Consider the following 19,040-nt stretch of genomic DNA (forward strand, 5'->3'; position numbering starts at 1 on the left):
ATATCTACCACTCTTCCCATTGCATCATGCTGCCTTCAAGAAGCAGTAGAATTCAGATGAGTTGAGAAAAGAGTAAAAAAAAAAAGTAAAGAAGTAAAGAAAAAGTAAAAAAAGAGAAAAGAAAAAAGCAGTCCATCCCCAGGAAAACACATGAAAACTACAGATGGGAATGTGTATTGTGTTTTGGAAAGGTGAAGGGGCTCTGCATACAAATATTTTTAAAATATTATTAATCGGTTCTCAGTTACTAATGAAGACCTACATGGGGGAAGTGTCATAAAATATACTCTCAAAGAGATATGCCAGAGCAAGGGACAACTGATGGACAGCTCATATGTCTACACTGGGATCTTTGCAATGTTGAGATGTAGAGAAAGGCCTGTGGCATGGTGGATAGAGCCACCCCCCACCGTGGTGTATTTGGGGGCAGTCATGGATGAATCACAAAGACTGAGAAGGCCTTGTTGAATTGTATCCTGAGTTATTGGAAGGACTAGCAGAAAATGATGTATCACAAAATATGAAAGTATGGTCTGTACTCACTTTGCATATGCATCAATGGATCAGTCAATAAACATTTGTTAATCATGTGCCAAGCACTGAGCCAGGAGCTGCTATGCAAAGATGAGAATGAGAATACTTTTGCCCTCAGGAAGTTCAAACTCTGTAAGGGGAGACAACATGCCCCTAAATAAAAATATGCCAAACAAATACAAGATTAAAAAATGGACAGGAGGCACTAGGAGCTGGGGGGATCCAGAAAGGTTTCTTGAAGAAGATATGTCAAAGAGTTAGATTTGTGGAGAGAGTCTAGTCCAGAAATGGCCAGCCAGTACAAAAGTATGGAGTCAGGAGATTCAGGATTGGTGTAAGGAACAGAAAGTTACAGAGGGTGCGGTGGAAAGGAAAGTGAACGTGAAATTAGAAGAAATGCATGTGAATTGTAGCTCCACCACTTACTAACACAAGAGATGATGAGTCTCCTCACCTCTCTGAGACTTGGTGGTTGTTGTTTTTTTACCACTAAGATAGAGATTATAATACCTACTTTGCAGGGCTGTTGTGAGGAAGATGCTGTGTAAACTGAAAAGCATTATTTAAATGTGAGTTATCATTGTAATTATTCTATATGATAACATAAAATAGGGAATTGCCCTGGTGTAATGAAGACAGAGCAGGCCTCGAAGACCTCTGGGTAAATGTCCTACTTCTGACATGCGCTTGCCATGTGACTCAGGACAAGTCACTTAGCCTCATAGTATTTGAGGTGAGTTTCTAGGACTAAAAGTTACAGGGAAGGTGCCAGTCTGCTTTGGTAGAGGGTCGTTCCTCATCCAGGTGGTGTGTGGGCCGATGAAATCACACGTCCAGTTTCTATCCTTTTCCCTAAAAAGAGCATGAGCATCACTTATCAGGCCACGTGCTTCAATACAACGTCCCACAGAACAGGCAGCTGAGTGGCACAGTGGATAGACCACGGGCTTGGGGCCAAGACGTTGTTGTTGTTCGATCATTCAGTCACGTCTGATTCTTCGTGACCCTATGGGCCGTTCTGTCCGTGGGTTTTCTTGGACACTACAGCGGTTTGCCATTTTCTTCTCCAGCGGATGAAGGCAAGCAGACGTTAAGTGACTTGCCTAGAATCACACAGCTTGTCTGAGGTCAAATTTGAACTCAGGTCTTCCTGATTCCAGGCCTAATGCTCTACTCACTGAGCCACCTCACTGCCCCTAGAGGTGGAGTTCGAACCTAGTTTTACTGACTCCAGAGCTAGCATTCTTTCTCCTCCAGCATCAGGCTTTCCTCCTGTACTACATGCCTTCCTGCTTCTAGCAGACTGCTCTCCTCTCCCTTGCTTCTCTCCACCACCTTCCGCCAGTCCAAGCATTCCTAATTTTCACCATATCTGCTGTGAACTAGAAGGCAGTCAGATATAGTGGATGAATACTAGACTGAGGGCGGGGAACCCATAAGCTCAAATTCTGCCTGTGGCAGTGAAGAGTTCTTTAAGGATAGGCAACTTGTTTAGCCTCATGGTGCCCCAGGCTACTACTTGAGACTTTTCTACTAAGTAATAGATGGCTGGGACTAACCTAGGAAAGAGCTCAGAAATCCTGTGGTAATCCTCTGTGAACTAGAAAGCTATACAAACATGTTTGTCAAAATTGTGTCTAAAATATGAGTTAAAAGGTTCTGAGTACCAGCCTGAGGGGTTCTTCTTTGAGCTGAGTAGCAATTCTGTCCAATCTGATGGCCTTCTGTTACTCTCTTCCTGATTCTCAGGCATATTCAAAATAGCTAAGGCTGCCTGGGAAGTCACCTCAATGTTACTATAGCATATATTAAATATGAGGTAAAGGTTTTCATCTATGCATTATTAATTCTCTCAAATGTATTCAGGACTCCTAAAACTGCATTTTAATTCTTAAACTGTTTAATCTGGATTAGCTGTCATGGCTATGAAAGGCTTTAATTTTGACTTTCCTGGCTGTGATGATCTAGTTGTAGTCACGCATTTTGTTACCCATGTTTCATGGGGTGGCATGGGATGTAAATCCTCGTCCCCTCAAAATAGGGTATATTTTAATAATATGAAAGAGAAAGAAAGGGGGAGAGAGAATGAGTGAGGAGGCATGAGAGACCCATCAACCATTGTCATGGTGAATAACAGCTTGGCTCAGGGCCCAGATTCAGAGAAAGAGACAATCCCTTGTAAATACGCAGGCACCTGATTGGAAAATAACAGTCAGGGCTCAAGAACAGAATCCTGTCCTCTCCCTTCCCAGCTGACCCAAGAAGAAGGCAAGCATGCCAACAGCCCAGAGGAAGCAGGAAACATGGCCCTCACCATCTGGATGCTCGGCCCATTGTCAGTCCATGCTGCCTCTGCATCTTGGTGCCAGCTCTCAGAGACCTCTGCTCTGAGTCTAAATGAGCAAATGTGGAGCCCACAATTCCATGAAACATCACTCTTCTCGCATTCTGGTATGGAGCTAATGAGCTGCATGAGGAGATTAATGGATAGCAAGATTGACAAGATTAGGGGTAATTGTGATTATTAAGTGTTGTGTTTGCAAAACTGCACCATCTAGAGACACACATTTCTCTTTGCTTTTCAGGATTTTTTAATATTATTTCCAGCGCTTGTCATTTAAAGATGTGACCTTGACTGAGCGCTCTGCTGCACACACACTGAGGGTGCTTACTCAGTGCTAATATTGATGGCAGATAAAATGGCCTTTTTATTTTCAACAAGGGGGTGAGGGGGGTGTTGCTGTCATTGGCTTGATTTGCCTTTAAAAGACCTTCCTGTCATCACACATATTCATGATACATACTTTATGGCCTTGTCTACCCTCCAAATATGTTTTGGGGAATCATTTATGCAGGTCATGACTGCGTAAGTGGAGTATGTAGTCACCTTTCAAGAATTCGGTACTCAAGGTGAGGCCACAAAGGATGATTAGGATCAGGAGAAATGTCTTCATCCCACTTTGTGTATAGACACTCTATTAACAAAGAAAGACTACGCAAATCAATTTTACTCCTTCAATCCCCTTTTCCTGCTATTTCCCAACATGAATTTCAGATATGGAAAAGGTCCCCAAGATCCGAGTTCTAGTCATAGCTTCCCACTATCTAAACCTGTGACATTGAATAAGTTATTTCTGCTGCTCTCGGCCTATTCCCTATTGCTTTTGGTGGTGGTAGTGGTGACAGAGCTGCTATTGAGTCATTCGGTCATATTTGACTGTCCATGAACCCATTTGGGGTTTTCTTGGCAAAGATACTGGAGTGGTTTGCCATTTTCTTCTCCAGCTTATTCTATAGATGAGGAACTGAGGCAAACTGGGTTAAGTGGTTTGCCCAGGGTCACACAGCTAGTGTCTGTGGCTGGCTTTGAACTCAGGTCCTCTTCACTCTGGGACTGGAGCTCTATCCATTGTTCCATAGACCTCTAGTTTCATCAGGGTGGGGAAGGAACCTCACTTGAAGAAATCCCCCTCTATCCATGCAGATTTGCAATTGTTCTGAACTTATAGTCATGAAGAGTTGCCCCTGACACTGTGAGGTTACCCAGGATCATATAGCTAAGAGGCAGTTAGGTGAAGCAAGGGGTAGAGCTTTGGACTTGGAGCCAGAAAGGCCTGAGGTCAAATCTGGCCTCAGGAACTTGCTAGCTATGACCCCCGGCAAGTTGTTTAACCTTCATCTGGCTCAGTTTCCTTGTCTGTAAAATAAGGATAATAATAGCACCTACCTCCCAGGGTAACAGTGAGGGTAAATCGAGATAATTGTAAAATGCTTAGTGCTTAATAAAGCTATTTAAAAATTAGTAAAAATAGCCAGTATCCTCAGAGGTGGGACTTGAATGCTGCTCTTCCTGATTTCAAGGCCAGCTCACCACCTGCTGTGGCAGGCTACTTCTCCAGTAAGGACAATAATAATATCTGGCATTTACATAGCACCTTAAGATTTGCAAAGGCTTCTCCATATATTCTTTTATTTAACCCTCAAAACAACCTGGTAAAGAAGGCACAACTATTATTCTCACTTTACAGATGTAAAAACTAGAGTTAAACACCTTGCTGATGAGCATGTGGCTGGTAAATATCTGAGGTGAACTTTGATCCCGGATCTTCCTAACCCTGAGATAAGCACTTCAGTGAAGCTTCCACTCTACGTCAACTAGGCCAGGAGGGGACTAGATTAGAGCAATAGTTTTCAAAGCGTGGTGTGAGAATCCCTGGGGTCTCCTGACACTCTTCAAAGGGGTCTTTGAGGTCAAAACTACTTTCATAATAATACTAAGCTATTTTAATTTCGGATACTATAAGTGTCGATAGATATAGGCCTCATAAACAAAAGCTCTTGGGGAGGGGAGTCTGCAATAATTTTAAGAGTGTAAAGGGGCATGGAGACCAAAAATGGTTTGGGAACAACTGGTCTAGAGGATTGTAGAGATCTCTTCTAACTTGAAAGAATATGGAGAAGTCTCCATAGAATGCAATGCTCTTGGTTCTTGCCTCTCTTAAAGTTATGTTACCAAACGTGTCTAATTCTATATCTTTTTTTTTCTAAATCATAGACTCTTAGATTTAAAAGTGACCTTAGAGACAAAAACTGAACTAGGGTAGTCAAGGTAGGTAGCTGCCGAGGACTCACCCAATGGACACAAAAAGAGACACTTTAATATTACTTTTTATAAATGCACTTATTTAAAATCCATAGCATGTAATTGTCTTGTGATTATCTTGGGATGCCGCTTAACCCCACCCCATCCCTCCATGCCCATTAATACAAGGGTTGGAATTTTTAAGCTTCAGGAGAGGAATTTCCAAAGCTTACCAAGGGCACAGAAAATACCTTTTTTTTTTGGCTCATCTTCAAGGTCATGTGGTAGTCCAAGCCCAACCTGAAGCATAACTCCTCTTTATCAAGTTCTCTTTTAATGACTGATGTTATTTTCAGATCAAGTACTGCATATTAACAAGGAGTTGCCTGCCTCTCTAGATCCGGGCCCTGAGCCAGGCTGTTATTAACTCTGACTTGATGAGGTTTGTGTGCTCTCTCGTGCATGCCACCTCAAAAACCCTGAGAACAACCATAGTACCAATTCCTCTCAAACCTAGAATAAGAGCTGTCATCATTCCACTATCTCTAGGACCACTGTGAAAATGTGTTGAAAAACTAGTTCTATTCAGAAGGTATTTTAAAGTTTCATTCAGAAGCGGTAAAAGGCACAGCTCCTTTAAGAACCTGATAGAGAATTAGAGAGGAGAAAGCACTTATGGAAACAGCTAAGAGGCTTAGTTTATATAACTGTAAATAATTAGGAATAATTACTGACTGGATTATAGATGAATAGATGGAAAAGAAACACAGCAGAATGACAGATGAAGCAATGAGGTTGCCAAGGGGAACGAGGCTAAAAACTGATCCTAATTGGGAGGAATCTGGCGGTAGCCACTTGAATTGCAGGCGTAGTATCAAGGAGGAATTAATCAGTTTCTAATCACCAAGAGCAAATATCATTGGTGCTTTTAGTTCTTTTTCCAAAATAGGAGAGGGAGAAAGGGGACTTTAAGAAAAATAAAAAGGCTCTTTTGGCAGTACTGGGTTGTTAAAGACATCAAAAATAAATCCCATTTCAAGTGAGAAAGGAGGAGAAAGGAAAAGATTGATTACTATGCACAGAAACAGGATCAGCCAGACGGCTTAGTGGATAGAGCACTGGGCCTGGAGTCAGGAAGAGTTGAATTCATATCCTCTGATGCTTACTAGTTGTGTGACCCTGAGCAAGTCACTTAATCTCTGTTTGCTTTAATTCACTGGAGAAGGAAATGACAAACCACTCCAGCATCTTTGCCAAGAAAACTCTATGGACACTATGGTCCACAGGGGTCACAAAAAGTTGGACACAATTGAACAACAGTAATTCACAGAAACACTACATTTGTTCCGTTATATCAGTTGGGCCTGACCTCTTTGTGAGCCCATTTTGGGATTTTCTTGGAAGAGATACTGAAGTGGTTTGCCATTTCCTTCTCCAGCTCATTTTACAGATGAGCCACTGAGGCAAATAGGTTTAAGTGATTTGCCTAGGGTCAGTCAAGTAATAAGTATCTAAGGCCAGATTTGAACTCATGAAGACGAGCCTTCCTGATCCTAAGTCCAGTGCTCTATCCACTGCATAATCTAGCTGCCTAAATACTTAATAATCTAGGACAAAAACAAAGATAGCCCACCAGAATGCAAGATAAGATTCTGAATCACCAGTGGATATCATCTGCCAAATTTCTTATGCCCATGTAGAAGAGAATATAATTGTCTATGCAGCTTATGCTCACGAATGACCAAAATATGGTAGTAGAGGGGAGCCTGACAAATTATACTGTAGCTTATTGGGTTGGCCAGCTGTGGGCCTATGTGATTCTTAACAGATCTGGCATGGACAAGATCTGTGAAGGTCAGATAGACATGACTAGAGATGAGTACAAGGTAGAAAACGTTGATGATCAGCCTGGTGTCTTTACAAGCTACTTGGAGGTAGATCTTACCAGAAGTCTTGCTTGAAATGAAGTCTTAGGATTCCTGAAGGAACCAGTGAATGGTGGTCTATCCATTCTTCACAGTACTAAATGCACCTCTGATTATGATTCAAAAAGCAAAGAATTCAATGATGAAATATATTGTAAACACAATGATGGCCTTGAAGTTGGTTGATTATAAGTATAATCTAATGAAGAAGATGAAGACACTTATGAAAACAAAGAAAAAAATTGTCACTGTATAAAGAAAAATATAATTCCCTGGAATGATAGAGATGTATGAGAAAACTCATAGGAACACATGGGGGAAACCAAGTTTTCCTCTGCCTAGCTGTCAAATCGATCTGTCTAAAGCAGAGGTATGACTATGTCATATTCTGCTCTCCTCCCTTTTAATAAATGCCAGTGGCTCCCTATTGTCTCCAGGATCAAATATAAAATCTTGTGTTTGGCTTTGAAAGTCCTTTATAACCTGGCCCTTTGCTACTCTTCCAATCTTTTTACTCCCTTTCACATAGCCTGAGATCCAGTGACACTGACCTCCTTGCTATCCTTTGTACAAGACAGTTTCCTGACTCGGAGCATTTTCATTGGCAATCCTCCATGCCTGGAATTACTGCTCTCCTCATTTCTGCCTCTTAGCTTCTGTTGCTTCTTTCAAATTCCACTAGAATCTCACGTCTACAAGAAGCTTTTCCCAATCCTCCTTAATTATACCTTTCCACTATGCATAATTTTTATATATCATCTCCCATTAGACTATGAACTCCTTGAGGACAGGAATTATTTTGCCTTTCTTTGTATCCCCAGTGCTTAGCAGAGTGGCTGGCACATAGTAAGTGTTTAATATTAATGTGTTAATGACTTGATTTGGAGTGGGAGAAGAAACAGGAGGAATGTTAAAAAGAAAAGGTAGAACTGTCCCAAAATGTCCCTTGCCCCAAAGAAAGATCCTGTTACTCAGAAGGCAAGTTTCCTCAGAGCCCAAGAAAATGGGATAGTTAAATTATCACAATCCATAAATTTCTACAAAGATTTTCATCCTAATATAATTAAGTTATTTAACCAGGAAAAAGGAATGGAACTAATGTGTTGTTATAGAAAAATTATTTGTGGGAGAGCAATTCCTGCATTCTATCACAAAAAAATAGGGTGTCTGTTCTATATTTTGGCAGTTTTACATCGGAAGCCCTCCAAAGGTAACTGGTACTGAATCAGTAGACATAAAGTATTGTAGGAATAAAAATGATGCTTTATCTTAGTTATGCTTCAACTTTCCACAGGGCTCTGAATTCTTGCCATTATAAATGAAACCATTCCACTCACATGGATATCCATGGGAATTTCCCTGCACTGAGCAAGTAAAAGTTTTGATGACCAGGAGAATAAATGGTAAATAAATGTGAACACTTTGAACCAATCAACAATAGTTTATTAAATATTTTCTGCTGACCACTGTATTAAATGATCGAATACAATGAAAGGCAAAAACAATGCTTACCTTGAAGAAACTCACATGCTAATGAGAGGAATAGAATGTGTGTGTATGTGTGTAATTTGTGTGCATATACATATATATGTGTATAAACACACATATGTATATCTTTGTATGTTTGTAGTAGAAAATTATGGCAAAAATGCAACAACTCAAGTCCAATAAACGTTTGGCAAGTGCCCTTCATCTGGAAAATAGGGATACTGAGGCAGACAGAGATTAAGTAGCTTGCCCAGGGAAAGCTAGTGTCTGAGACAGAATTTGAACTCAGGTTTTCTTGACTCTTACTAGCTGTGCAACCCTAGGCAAGTCACTTTACTCTATTTGCCTCAGTCTCCTCATTTGTAAAATGAGCTAGAGAAGGAAATAGCAAGTGACTCCAAAATCTTGGCCAAGAAAATGGGGTCACGAGGACTCGGACACGACTGAAATGACTGAATAACAACTTCTTGACTCTAAGTCCAGTGCATTCTCCATAAGGAAACATCATCATGGAGATTGCTTCAGTTTTGCTACTCACACCTCATCCGTACCTGCAATTGCTTCTGGCTCTCTGATTGCAGGACTGGAGGTGATATTAAAAACAAATAGATGAACAAACAAACAAAACTCTCCTCTCAGAGCTTCCCTTTACATAGGGCTCAAAATCCCAGCCATCTCTTCATTTGCTACCAGCTGCTCTGCTTGGTTTTAACTCCATCTTCATCTTCATCATGCTCCCACGCTGAGTTCCCTCTGACAAGCTGCCCTTGCCAGCTTCCTTTTGTGTATTGTTGTCCCCCATTAGACTGTAAACTCCCCAAGGGTAGGGATTACCTTTTGGTTATTTATATCCCCAGGTCTTAGCAAAATATCTGGCACATAATTGGTGCTTAATGAATGTTTATCATATTGTATTGTATTATATTGTATCATACTTAATTGTACCTGCCCTCAGGGACCCCACATTCTAATGGGGAAATATATATATATATATATACATATATATATATATACACACACACACACACACACACATATACATATACATATATATACACACATATTGTGTATATATGTGTACACACACACACATATATATATACATATACTTATACACATATAATATACATGTATATTCCACATATAAGACATATACAGAGTAGATGGAAATTAGGGCAGACATACAGAAATTCAGCAAATGTTTGGCAAATACCCATTGTGAAAAAAGCACTAGCCTAGTTGCTGGAAAAATGTTGTCGTTCGTCCTTCATTCTCAAAGAGGACCAATGATATCAGGAGGTTGATGTCTTGACTTGCCAGCGAATTGGATTTAAGTGAGGCAGGGCTGTGTAAAGTTATCAGCTTTACCTTCTCCTCCAGAGTCATCAGAGTCCAGTAGCAAGACATAGGTCAAGATAATTGGTGATGCCCCCCCACCCCGCAAAAAATGAGTATTATGCCATTGTCATAGTGCTCTGATGTTGCTGAAGAACTTTCTTACCACAACCTGGTGAGAAAAGCAGTACAAACTATTATCCCCATTTCACAGACAATGACACTGTGGCTGAGATGAAACGGTTTCCTATGATCACACAGCTAGGAATCTAGTCCTGTTCTTCTGATTCAAAGGCTAGTGCCCTTTTCATGGCCCAGCCTTAATCGCTGCCTTTCTTTGCACCACAGTTATCATGAGGGGATATTCCTGCCTAGTGAGTTGGCACATGTGGACCAGCTTCTCAAAAAAATTTTATCCTGCAATGCAACCTTACTCGCGCTGTTTTCTGAAAAATGAGAAAATGGGAAAAAAAGTTTCTTTTTATTTTTTTTATTATTAAATTTATTTATTTAACATATTTAGTCTTCAGCATTGATTTTCACAAGAGTTTGAATTACAAATTTTCTCCCTATTTCTACCCTCCCCCCCCACTCCAAAATGACATATATTCTGGTTGCCCTGTTCCCCATTCAGCCCTCCCTTCTGTCACCCCACTCCCCTCCCATCCCCTTTTCCCTTCCTTTCTTGTAGGGCAAGATAAATTTCTATGCCCCATTGCCTGTGTATCTTATTTTCTAGTTGCATGCAAAAACTGTTTTTTTTTTGTTTTTGAACATCTGTTTTTAAAACTTTGATTTCCAAATTCTCTCCCCTCTTCCCTTCCCACCCACCCTCCCTAAGAAGTCAAGCAATTCAACATGGGCCACATGCGTATCATTATGTAAAACCCTTCCACAATACTCATGTTGTAAAAGACTAACTATATTTTGCTCCTTCCCAACCCATCCCCCTTTATTGAATTTTCTCCCTTGACCCGGTCCCCTTTCCAAAGTGTTTCTTTTTTATTACCTCCACCCCCATCTGCCCTCACCTCCATCATCCCCACCCTTTTTTATCTTCTTCCCTCTTCTTTTCTGTGGGGTAAGATACCCAATTGAGTATGTATGGTATTCCCTCCTCAGGCCAAATTTGATGAGAGCAAGATTCACTCATTCCCCCCTCACCTGCCCTCTCCCCTCCTCCCACAGAACTGCTTCCTCTTGCCACCTTTATGCGAGATAATCCACCCCCCCTTCTATCTTTCTCTCAATATATTCCTCTCTCATCCCTTAATTTGATTTTATTTCTTTCAGATATCTTCCCTTCATCTTCAACTCGCCCTGTGTCCGCTCTCGCTCTCTCTCTCTCTGTGTGTGTGTATATATATATATATATATATATATATATACATGCATATATACATACATGCACATTCACTTATATATATATGCATATTCCTTTCAGCTACTATGATATTGAGGTCTCATGAATCATACACATCATCTTTCTATGTAGGAATGTAAACAAAACAGTTCAACTTTAGTAAGTCCCTTATGATTTCTCTTTCTTGTTTACCTTTTCATGCTTCTCTTGATTCTTGTGTTTGAAAGTCAAATTTTCTATTCAGCTCTGGTCTTTTCACTGAGAAAGCTTGAAAGTCCTCTATTTTATTGAAAGTCCATATTTTGCCTTGGAGCACGATACTCAGTTTTGCTGGGTAGGTGATTCTAGGTTTTAATCCTAGCTCCATTGACCTCCAGAATATCTTATTCCAAGCCCTTCGATCTCTTAATGTAGAAGCTGCCAGATCTTGGATTATTCTGATTATGTTTCCACAATACTCATATTGTTTCTTTCTGGCTGCTTGCAGTATTTTCTCCTTGATCTGGGAACTCTGGAATTTGGCGACAATATTCCTAGGAGATTTCTTTTTGAGGAGGCGATCGATGGATTCTTCCAATTTCTATTTTGCCCTGTGGCTCTAGAATATCAGGGAAGTTCTCCTTGATAATTTCTTGAAAGATGATATCTAGGCTCTTTTTTTTTGATCATGGCTTTCAGGTAGTCCAATAATTTTTAAATTATCTCTCCTGGATCTATTTTCCAGGTCAGTGGTTTTTCCAATGAGATATTTCATATTGTCTTCCATTTTTTCATTCCTTTGGTTCTGTTTTATAATATCTTGATTTCTCCTAAAGTCACTAGCTTCCACTTGCTCCAATCTCATTTTTAAGGTAGTATTTTCTTCAGTGGTCCATTGGACCTCCTTTTCCATTTGGCTAATTCTGCCTTTCAAGGCATTCTTCTCCTCATTGGCTTTTTGGAGCTCTTTTGCCATTTGAGTTAGTCTATTTTTTAAGGTGTTGTTTTCTTCAGTGTATTTTTCAGTATTTATTGGGTCTCCTTTAGCAAGTCATTGACTTGTTTTTCATGGTTTTCTCGCATCCTTCTCATTTCTCTTCCCAATTTTCCCTCTACTTCTTTAACTTGCTTTTCCAAATCCTTTTTGAGCTCTTCCATGGCCTGGGACCAGTTCATGTTTTTCTTGGAGGCTTTTGGTGTAGGCTCTTGCACTTTGTTGACTTCTTTAGGCTGTATGTTTTGGTCTTCTTTGTCACCAAAGAAAGAATCCAAAGTCTGAGACCAAATCTGGGTGTGTTTTCGATGCCTGGCCATATTCCCAACCAACTTGACCCTTGAGTTTTTCAGCAGGGTATGGCTGCTTGTAGACTAAAGAGTTCTATGTTCCACATCTGGGGGGGGGATGTGTCAGCTCTGCCACACCAGCACTCCTCCTTCCCCAAGAACCCCCAACCTGGACTGGGCTTAGATCTTCAGCAGGCTGTGCACTCCTGCTCTGATCTGCCACTTAATTCCTCCCACCAGGTGGGCCTGGGGCTGGAAGTAACAGCAGCTGTGGCTGCCCCGGGGGTGGTGGCTGAACCTCGAACTCCTTCCACTCCTGCAGCTTTTCCCACTAACCTTCTCCGCTGTCTTTGGTGTTTGTGGGTTAAGAAGTCTGGTAACTGCTGCAGCTCACTGATTCTGGGTGCTAGGGCCCGCTCCACCCAGCTCCTGGTCTGGTTGGTCCGAGCCGCTCATGCTGGGCTCTGCTCTGCTCCACTCCCAGCTCCTAGCTCCCAGCTCCATGTGGGATAGACCTCACCCAGAGACCATCCAGGCTGTCCTGGGCTGGAGCCCTGCTTTCCTCTGCTGTTTTGTGGGTTCTGCAGTTCTAGAATTGGTTCAGAGCCATTTTTCTAGGTTTTTGGAGGGATTCAGAGGGGAGCTCACGCTAGTCCCTGCTTTCCAGCTGCCATCTTGGCTCCGCCCCCCCAAAAGTTTCTTTTTAAAATCAGATTTTAAATGTAATAAATTACTTGTGGGAGGTTTTAAGGGGGAAGGGCAGGGGGACAAATCTCCCCTGAACAGGAGAACAAAAGTTAAGTCAATTATATAAAAAATCTGAAGAATAGAACTAATCATAGTTTTGAAGATAAGGTGCTTAATAATCAATTATAATTTTAAGACAACAAGAATAAAAGATTCACTAGTATTCGAGAAAAATCAAAGTATGTGATAGATATGTGTAAACTCACAGTGATAGCATCCTAGAGGGTGGCTTTACAGGTGAGAATGAGAAAACAGAGGGTAATAAATCTCACTGCCAAGAAAGGGAGACTCCTAACAAGATTGCATTTTCAGCTGCACCAGGAAAGAAAATGACTGCATTAATATCTTCTACTCTTCTAAGAAATGTTATAGTAAATATATTTATTTGGAGTTGGCATTATTATAAGGAAAATGGTATAAATGACATTGTTGGTTTTGGTCTAATTAAGCTAGAGCTCAACTATTGTCAGGAAAGACATCAGGCGAGAAGGGTTTATTGCTGATTAGACTTCACCCCATGGGGCCTGTGGCTCTTCTCTCTAACTGGGTCACCTTCTCCCCCCCCTCCACCCTCGCATCCTATCTGGAGAAGTAATTATTGCCTAATAATGCCCTTTAGTTATTTCAGCAGTGAAGCACTTGGATTCCTCCGTTAGCAAATCATTGCACCAAGAAAATGACTGCAGTGTCCATCTGTTTATCTAGGCTTATTTGGTTTTCACCAAAAGGTCTAACCAAATCACTGCTATTCAGGACTGCCTCTTATCATTGGGGAATAGCCAAGGATTTATCTTCCATGCTTTCCCTTCTCATAAATACCTCCCCTAACCCCTTTTAGATACTTTCCCACCAGGCTTTTAATGCCCATTGACCACTTAGTATGACATAGGGTGATGTTTCTGTAGCTCTTCCCTTAGGCCTGCCTTCCCTTGGCTATGACCCTTGCCCCAGATCAACATTTTCCATTCCATCCTGTATCCTATTCCATCAGAGCCCTGTTTTCATTTCAAACAAAGAATCAAAAAATGCTTTGTTAGATTGTGAGCTCCTTGAAAACAGGAACTGTTTTTGCCTTGTGTTTTTAGCAACTAAAAAAGCATTTAAAATGCTTCTTGACTTGACTTGAGTTGACCATGTGTTGACCATCCTAAGTGACATGCTTTATTTTAACTGGGGCCTTTTGAAACTAATTCTCCAACTTAAAAGATTGATTATAGTAGTGGGGAACTTCAGGTATTGTCAAAGATTGATAGAAGAAATGTTTTCAGGGAGGCCAAACCTTACAGGGACCCTTCAATCACATCCTGTGAGGCACTGATTGTCCACCAAGGCCCACATTTACATCAGGTCTTGCAGCTGTATTTGAAATACCACTGCTGTGTCTAGTAAATAGCAGTGGGTTTTTCGTAATCTCAGTCAAGAAACAGAAAAAAAGAGTGTCTAGAAATAATTGGGTAAATGAAAAGGAATCTGGTTTCTTTGTTTGTCTGTTAGAATTTAGCCAAATGATCATATATCTTTTGTCAGAAATTTAGACAAATATCATCATCCTACTCTACATCTGTCTATGTCAATGTATTTGGCTTACCTTCCTGGCTGTTGGCACTTTACCAAGCAGGATGTTTTCCACATGTTGCTCAGCTACCTTGTCAAACCGTAGGCCTTTGGCTTGACAAAGGAGAGTGAAGAACTGATAAGCATTTACCTAAATAAACCTCCCCCCAAAACATGTCCTACTAAAGAAGAAAAAGCTATGATGTGTCTGCTCTGATCTGTTTCAACAGTGATGAACTTCCTAATTCTCTTTGGCCACATAGTCAGTCACAGCCTAACCTGACCATCCATGGCTAAGCTACTGACTCAAGAGAAATTGTGTCAAATGATGAAGGAAGGAAGGAAGAAAGGAAGGAAGGAAGGAAGGAAGGAAGGAAGGAAGGAAGGAAGGAAGGAAGGAAGGAAGGAAAGAAGGAAGGAAGGGGGAAGAGAAGAAGGAAGGAAGGAAAGAAGGAAGGAAGGGGGGAGGGAAGAAGGAAGGAAGGAAGGGGGGAGGGAAGAAGGAAGGAAGGGAGGAGGGAAGGAAGGAAGAAAGGAAGGAAAGGAGGGAGGGAAGAGGGTAGGAGGGAGGGAGGAAGGGAGGAAGGAAGGAAAGAAGGAAGGATTTGTTATAACCTACCAGGTACTGCCCTTGATAAACATTATCTCACTTGATCAAGAACCCTGGTGTGTCTATACTGTTATTACACCCATTTTATAGTTGAGGAAATTGAGAAAGACAGAGGTTAAGTATAAATGATTTACCCAGGGTCACACAGCTGGTAATTGTCTGAGGTTGAGATCTGAACTCTGATTCCAGGACCAGGGTATCCACTGTCACCTAGCTGCTTTACTATGACTATAGGCACATATGAGTAGGTATAAAGTGTCACAGGAAGACTATACTGATGAGAAGGGGAAAACTACCATCCTCGATAATTTACTATACTATCTAAATAACTGTGAAGCATTCTCCTTGCCTGGGATTATCATCTCCACGTATTTGGAATCCCAAGTTGCTGGATTCCTCAAGTGCCAATGCAGGGTGATATATGAGAGGTGGAATTAAGCTTAATTGAGAAAAATCTTCCTCACAATTAGAGCTACCCGACAACACAGAGATGTCCTGTTTCTCTCCCTCAACAGCAGCCTTCAAGAACAGGTTGGGTGATTATCAGGTCTATTTTAAGAGGGACTCTTTTTGACTAGGTTGCTTCTAAAGCCTTATCCAAGGCTGAGGTGCTGTGGTTCTATGACTGACCTTTCATGGCATTCATCTATCTGTCTAACTTTCTCCTTGTGGCTGTCTGGTATCAAACACACTCTGACTCTCCATGCTGGGTAAATTCATGTAGTCCTACAGGTACATGAGCCTCAACTCTGGGTCCTAAGCAAAATTCTCTTGTCTCTTTCTCTGGGGAATTATAATATCTTAATGTACAGGTCTAACCCTGTCATTCCTTCACTCAAAGACTTTCAGTGACTCCCTATAGACCAAAGGATAAAATGCAGTTGTGTAAGCCTGACATTTAAGGTCCCCCATAGTGTATCTCTAGCCTATCTTTCCAGCCTTGTTGCACATTACTACTCTTTACATATTGTATGCTCCATTTGGACTCAACTGCTAGCTGCATTCCAATAATCTTCTGCCTCCAAGTATTGGCACCTGAATTTTGGCACCCTTTTCCCCACTATCACTGCTATTGCAAACACTCCTTTCCTTCAATGGTCAGCTTTTTCTATGAAGCCATCCCTATCTCCCTAGGTGAATTTGAAAGTTCCCTCTCCTTAATTTTTGCTATCTTTTTGTCTTGATTTATTTTTTCCCTAATCACATTTTAACCAGATCACACTTATCTCTATGAGTATATGTCAAGTGCTCTTCAAGGGTAGGGAATATGTTTTTCCATCTTTCCATCATCTCCCCCAGTGCTGAATGCAGTACTTCCCTTACAATACATACTTAGTATTGTTTGAATTTACTTCCTCATTGATCTTATGAGAGTCGGTTTGTTTTTTTTTTGTTTTGTTTTGTTTTATGCGGTCAGTGTAATCATGTCAGTTTAAACTTCAGCTTTTGTGGTTGAGGATGAAGTTTAGACTATAGGCAAGTGCTTGACTCCATAATTTTCAGATACCAGCTATCAACTGACCTATTCAACTTAGGAAAATGCAGAAGGGAGGTAGCTAAGTACTTATGGCAACCATAGTGAATGAGAACATCGGAGATTAGTCACTCTTAATCTTCCTTTCCCCTAAGCAGAAGATAAATTGAACACTGAATAAAAAAATAAAACTGTAACGTAATTTTTCACATTAATTTGCATTTAGGGACTCAAGCTAACATCTGAAGATATTTCCATTTCCTATTCATTCCTCAATGCCTCACAATTTCTGGAAGTCCTGCTGTGAAATATGCAACCATCTTTCTTACTGTTTTCTAAACAAATGATTACATATAAATTTGATTTAGAAGACTTTAGCAATATTGGACACTTTAATTGCTATTTTTGAAATGTCAAGACAGAAACAAATAATCAAATGTCATTCTATTTTACAACAATTCACAGAAAACAATTTAATTTTTCTGAAAAACAGGAAAGGACACACTCATCTAACATACAGGCTAAAAGTGCACAGAGAAGAAAAGGAATCCAATCTTAGTCACTCAGCTCCAGTATTGCTAGGGAATGCTTTTTTAAAGTAGTTCTTGGATTACTTAAGATTTAATCACTGAAAAGATGAAAGTTGTCATTTATTAAGGAGTAACTTTAATAAGGAATTATGTCCTCTTAATTTGCAACCTTCATCTATGACTGAAGCTGATAACTCTAAGAACAGCCAATGAAAAGTTAAGGGAGAGGACTGAATGAGATTTGGCACAGTTACTGCTTCTAGGATCGGTGGACCTGAGCTTACCCTGAAACACCCACCAACTTCCCATTAAAGTCAATATGAGTTATGGATAGATGACCCTTTGAGTGGTTATTGTTCAATTAAGTGCATCTCTCAGACATCATAATCTATTTATTGTACATCATTTATAAAGCTACAATGCTAAGGTGCTACAAAAGGAGGTGTTCCATGAATAATTAATCACGTAGAAGAGCATAGCTTCTTAGTAAGAGGTAATGTCATTCTACATGAATAGATATATGACTGTGGGTATACGCTACAGTGAACGTACCTATGTATCTTCAGCTCTGAAGATGATGCCTCTGTCCAACGGCAGCCCTTTGCAGAAGAATCTCTGCTGGAATTGTCTAATTATAATGTTCTTTCTTTCCTTTGTCTTGATGGGCATGTAGTAGGAAAAAATGGACCTAATTAGGTCTGAGGAGGCATGATTGTGTAATGGAAAGAGTATCAATTTGAAGTCAGAGGAGCTGGGTTCAAATGGCATGTCTGCCATGTACTACCAGAGTGGCCTGGGACAAGACACAACTCTCGTCCTTAGTGTTATGATTTGAGAGGGTTGAGCTAGACAATCTCTGAGCTGCTTATTAATCTATAGTCCTAAGACTATCTTTACCAGTAGAGGAAAGTGCTGGGGTAATCAATCAGCCAGAATTTATCGAATGACGACTTTGTGCCAAGGATTATGTTAGCACCAATTCTACAAATACAGAAGTCAAACAGTCCCAGTTCTCACAGAGCTTGCATTCTATTGGCAGAGAGGAGAGAAGGGAGAATAACATGCACACATATAGGCATATACAATGACATAAATGTAATTATTTAGGAACAGATGCTAGGAATGATTTGGTGAACATCACCTTTCCAATCTAGGTCAGCTTAAGCTATATATGTCACCTCAGTTAGAATCCTTCCTTGTAGTCTGATTGGACTGTGCCTTCTAAGTGGTTTTTAAGGTAAGCATCCTGATGTGTTACAAAAGAGTTGCTGTACTCAAATTTATTACAGGTTCTGGGCAGTGGCTTTTATTGGTATAATGCATTTGAGATGTCTTCCTCAGAGCTAGTGACCTGAAGAATGATGGGAAAAGGTCATTACAGTCCATTTGATAAAAGCAATCAGGAGTTTATTACTTTAGGAAGCTACCCATTCTCTTCTCTCCTAAGAGCAAGAAAAGCACAATCACAAAAAAATCTTCCATTAGAATTATTATCATGTTCATCTCATCGTGAAATACATTATCAAGTTTACGTCTTTTGATTAGCTGCTAGAATGAATTGGATGGTTGTGGTATCTGATTGGTTGGTTAGGTGCCAGACATTGTCCTCTTTTCCAACCTTCCAATCTTTCCAAC

The 19,040-nt window shown here is 40.5% G+C and overlaps 1 protein-coding gene and 1 pseudogene across 1 annotated transcript in view; both read left to right on the top strand.

Moving 5' to 3' along the window:
- The window catches only part of LOC118855715, a 147,891-nt pseudogene extending 140,664 nt beyond the window's left edge, over positions 1-7,227 (top strand).
- XKR4 (XK related 4) overlaps positions 1-19,040 on the top strand; it is a 477,727-nt gene that overhangs the window by 195,619 nt on the left and 263,068 nt on the right. The window lies entirely within an intron of this gene.

The sequence above is a fragment of the Trichosurus vulpecula genome, chromosome 1 (assembly GCF_011100635.1).
Source record: "Trichosurus vulpecula isolate mTriVul1 chromosome 1, mTriVul1.pri, whole genome shotgun sequence".
Lineage (NCBI taxonomy): Eukaryota > Metazoa > Chordata > Mammalia > Diprotodontia > Phalangeridae > Trichosurus > Trichosurus vulpecula.